The 5,129-nt window shown below is 35.0% G+C and overlaps 1 pseudogene; it reads right to left on the bottom strand.

Annotated features, from left to right (window-relative positions):
* Positions 1 to 3,196: 3,196 nt before the first annotated feature.
* On the bottom strand, positions 3,197 to 3,314 carry LOC128564104 (uncharacterized; annotated as a pseudogene).
* Positions 3,315 to 5,129: the final 1,815 nt, after the last annotated feature.

Raw genomic sequence — 5,129 nt, 5'->3', positions numbered from 1 at the left:
AGTGGGTTAATACATTAAAAGTTTCTCTTTTTACTCACATGTGTTTTCATCCAGGGTCTCTGAGTAATATTGCCAATAGAAATCAGGATTGACGAAGACTTTATCATCTCAAAGGGAATCATCTTTCAAATATTGGGCTTTTCCACCTACATTGAAAATCTATTATTTATTGTGCCCATCTTCATCAGTGATCTTAGATCTTCTGGATAATGTGCTGCATCAGCATTTGCTGCTTTTCCTTACACTTTTATGTTATAAAAAATGGCTTTTTTTCCATAAGTCACATGAACTAACCTTGCTAATCTCAAGCTTTTTTTCTGAAGCTTTTTCACCCCTCTCAACCTTCATAGAATTGGAGAGAGTGAGGGCTTTGTTCTGGATTAGACTTTGGTGTTAGGGAAGGCTGGGACTGGTTTAATCATCTATACAGACCGTTCAAACTATCTCCATATCCTCAGCAATGCAGCTGTTTTGCTTTCTCATCATTTGTGTGTCCAGTGCAGTATTTCCTCCATATACTGTTATTTTGCATTCACAACTCAGATATCTCACACAGAAGGTCTGGCTTTTGGCCTGTCTCCACTTCTGACATACCTTCCTCACTAGCTTAATCATTTCTGGGTTTTGATTGAAAGTGAGGAGTGTGCAATGCTTCCTTTCACTTAAACATTTAGAGGCCATTTTCAGATTATTAATTGGCTTTATTTTAATATTGCCATATCCCAGGAAGTTGGGAGGCTGGAGGCGGGGGAGGGGGGGCAGGGAGAGAAAAAGAGATCTGAAGAATGGCCAGTCAATGGAGTAGTCAGAACACACAACATTTATCAATTAAGTTCTCTGCCTTATACAGGCACAGTTCATGGCATCCAAAACAATTGCAATAGTAACATCAAAGATCACTGATTTTTGATCACCAAAACAGAGGAATGCTAATAATGAATTTTGAAATATTCCAAGAATTACCAAAATGCAACAGAGACATGAAACAACTACATGCCATTAGAAACATGAACTTGTATTTAAAATCAGCACATTGTATCCCATAAATGAATTAATGTATACATGATCTATGTGTTTATGACTTAATAAAAAAATATTATTGAAAGATAAAAAGAAAATAAAGGAAGTGAACAAGAAAAAAAATACCAGTGGACTTGCCCAATGCAGATTTGCCACAGATCTTTAATTTATAAAAAGTGCAATATCTGCAAAGCTCAATGAAGCAAAACATAATAAAACCTGAAATGCCTGTGTTCATCTGAATGAATCTCATACAGTACAATTGTATTACAATACTCATCGTGTTAGAATATTTTATTTATTCAGACAGAGTCTTACTCTGTAGCCCTGGACAGACTGGCATCATAGCTCACCCTCTTGGACTTAAGCAATTCTTTTGCCTCAGCCTCCCAATTATCTGGAATTACAGGCATCCACTACAACACTCAGCTAGGTTTTCTATTTTTTTCAGTAGAGACAGGGTTCTCGCTCTTGCTCAGGCTGGTCTTGAACCCCTGACTTCAAGCAATCCACCTGCCACAGCCTCTCAAACACTGGAATTACAGGCATGAGCCACCACACCTGGCTATGTTAGAATTTTTTAAATGTATGATCCAATAACTTTTAATCTCATTTTATAGATAACCAAAAAGTAGAGTTCTCTTCCCCTAAAATATTTAATTTTCAATTAATATTTTCTCACCATTTAGTCTTTCCATTATCCACAAGGATGTTAAGTAGGATTTATGGCCCTTGATATGGATATCATCCTTTGAAAGAGATAAGGAATTAAAGTAGCACACTGCAATAATAAATTAAGATGGTAGATAGGAACTTCACTATCAATATAACAATAAGTGCATAAATGTAAATTAACCAAGCTCACCTATGAAGAGATAAAGAATGAAAGATTAGATTTAAACTATATAGATGTATGCTATTTATAAAAGTAAGGAGCATATAAAATAAAGTGTACATGCTATTAAAAGTAGTGAAAAAATCTCAGGTACACTATTTAGCTCAGTTTTTCTCAACTTCAGCACTATCACCATTCAAGGCCAGATCTTTTTTGTTGTAAGTATACAATCCTATACCTTAGGGGTTGTTTGACAACATCCCTGGACTGTGCCCAACAGATGGCAGTAGCATCTCCCTCCCTTACTGTAGAAACCAAAAATATTTCCAGACATTGCCAAATGTCCCTTGGGGAGAGAATAGAATTGTCTGCAATTGAGAAATACTGATCTAAAACAAATTATTTAACTTCTCTATTTCCTCATCAGTAAAAGGGCACTAATGATAGTATATTTCCTCTAAGATTATTATGAGGATTTTACAAATTTGTGCATGTATTAAAGTCTCTGGCAGAGAATAAGTGTTGAAGGCATTTAAGGGAATAAAGCATGTCATTAGTAATGGCAGAAGTAATAGGAATATCATGCTAGGAGTGTGTCTTCTCATAGGTGATACTTTTCAGCTTAGATCCAAAACAGCAAATTGCCTCTTCCACAAAGAGGGAAATATACTTATTTATCCAGATATTCAATGACTTCTTACTTTGTATCACGAATTGAGCTAGACTAATGAGTAAACTAATGAACTCTTGCAAAGGGTCACAAGAAGTGGTAAAATAAAGTGAAAATACAAAGACATACAAGTAGGTGAGGTGAGGAGAGAGACAGTGATAACAGAAACACAATAGAATACACAAAGACAGAGAGCACTGTGTGATGGACAGACAGACCAAGAAAATCCTCACATATGCCCGCAGATCTATAGGTTTGGGGGTTCAGTTCACACTGTGTTTAATAACACAAATCCCAATAAATTAAAATAAAAACTGGGTGCAGACTGAAATTTCCCCTGAAATGCCTGAGAGAAGCAAATGGAAGACCACCTTACAGGAATATCCCACCACATCAGGACTCATAGGATTCTGAAAGATGAAGCCCACAAAAGAGGAAAGTGAAAAATACATTTTTTTGCCTCTATGATTTTTATTATTTATTTATTTTTGTTTCAAATTAATACGAGGGTACAAATTTATAGGTTACATCGTTCTCACTTCCAAGGTAACGTGCAAGTTTCAGTTGAGCCCTTCACCCGGGCGAGTGCTGCACACCCTCACTTTGTGCACATCAGATGAAATCCCACCAATCAGCCTCCCCTCCCCCCACATCCTCACTCTTGCTAGACTAAAAATATGGCACGTGTCAAAACTTGCGTATCATCCTTGCATGGGGGCCATGCTAATCTCCATGCTAATCTTCTCTGTATCTTTCCAAGTTTAGTATATGTGCTACCAAAATGAGCACCAAAAAACAAATTGTTGATGATGACAATGGTGGTGATTACAGAGCTAACATTTTTGAGCAGTTATTATGTGTTAGATTTTTTAATATAATATTATACATAATGTCTCAATATACAATAGGTTCTACTAATATGCTTGTTTCATATTTAAACAAAGTGAGGCATGACGAGTTAATGTTCAAGATAACTCAGCTAATAAATGATAAGGTTGAGATTCAAACTCATGCATTCTGTACTAAAAATTCTTTCTTACCCTGTTGCAAAACTGCTTGTTCATGTCATAGGCAAGAAAACTGTATGATTAAAGTCAGAAGACAAAAGCAATTTGTTTAGAGCACCGAGTATTCCAAATGTTAGAAACATAAGATGCAGACTGTAAAGTAAATGTATTGAATAATCATAGACATTAAAGGACAAATTAGAAACATAAGAAAAGAACACTATGAAAAAAAGAACAAATAGAACTTCCATAAATGAACAAAACAGTCATAGAAATCGAAAACTCAATGGACAAGTTAAAGAGTAAATTAGACACAACTAATTCCTTAGAGAGAAACATGTAATAGTGAAAAATATATCTGAGGAAAATGCCCACAATGCAGCAAATAGAATTGAAAAGGTAGGAACTGTATAGATTGTGTCATTCTACCTGTGTCTATTAGTAATTATGCAAGGAAAGAATAGAAAAAATGAAGAACGATCAGTTATTATGATGTCTGGCAATTTTCCAGAATTGAGAAAAAGTGTGAATGTTCATATGAAGAAGAACATTGAACTCTGTAAAAGGTAAATGATAGCTAATCCTAATATAGACATCTTAGTGAAAAATTTAGGAGACAAAAGCCAAAGAGGAGGTCATAGAAGCAATCGAGGCAGTAAAAAAGCAGATCAGCTAAGAAGGAATATGTAGATTCCTCAGGCCAGCATTTGCTTCTCTACAGCAATACTGGAAACCAATAAGCAATAAGATAATACCAAGGTTTTGAAAGAAAATAACTAATAACCTAGAATTCTATACCCACTTACACTGTCATTCATTCATGAGGGAGTAATAAAGAAATTATAAGGCAATCCTTGAGAGATTTTAACCTCTAACGAACCTTCACTAAAAAAAAAATAATTATAAAATTGCTCATGATTTACATCACGAAAAATCAAAGTAAGCCAAAAAAAGGAAGATAGGAAGATATATGCTATAAGGAGAATGGTGAATTTAGAAAAAATGGATAAACTTGTAGATAATTGTAAATAACACAAATTAATTCTATAATGATGGTTTTGATCAATTTAGAAATATAAAAACTAATACTTAAAAATCAACACATAAGTAGGAAAAGATTGGAATTATTAAAGAATTATAAAGTATTTATATCATTTCAAAGGGAGAAGAGGAGATAATGATTACCCCAAACTGAGTTAAAGTGCCATAAAAGAATGGAAATAGTATCTGAGAAACAAAGTGGCATAATGATTTCACAAAACAATCTCCATCTAGGAACAGAGACTCAAGACAGAGAAAATCACAACTTAACAAAGGCCAGCGAGGGTCAAGATGTGTTTGGGATCAATAAAAGAGGTTCTGCCTAGAGTCTGATATCAGCAGTTCTGGGAAAATACCTTGGAACTGTGATATTCAGACTTCTGCATTCCTGAGCATTGCCTATATTGTGTTGCCTTAAGAAAAATCCTCAAACCTGAGATTTCACACAACAAATGTTTATTTCTCACTTATGCAATGCCAGCCTCAATTTGGGCAACTCTACAGGGTTCTGCCAACACAGTATGAGGCCTTCTTCATGAATACCATTTGTGGTAGT

This window comes from Nycticebus coucang, chromosome 13, assembly GCF_027406575.1.
Source record: "Nycticebus coucang isolate mNycCou1 chromosome 13, mNycCou1.pri, whole genome shotgun sequence".
Classification (NCBI taxonomy): Eukaryota; Metazoa; Chordata; class Mammalia; order Primates; family Lorisidae; genus Nycticebus; species Nycticebus coucang.
Note: the sequence above shows the minus strand (reverse complement) of the source record. Positions and strands in the feature narration are given on the sequence as shown.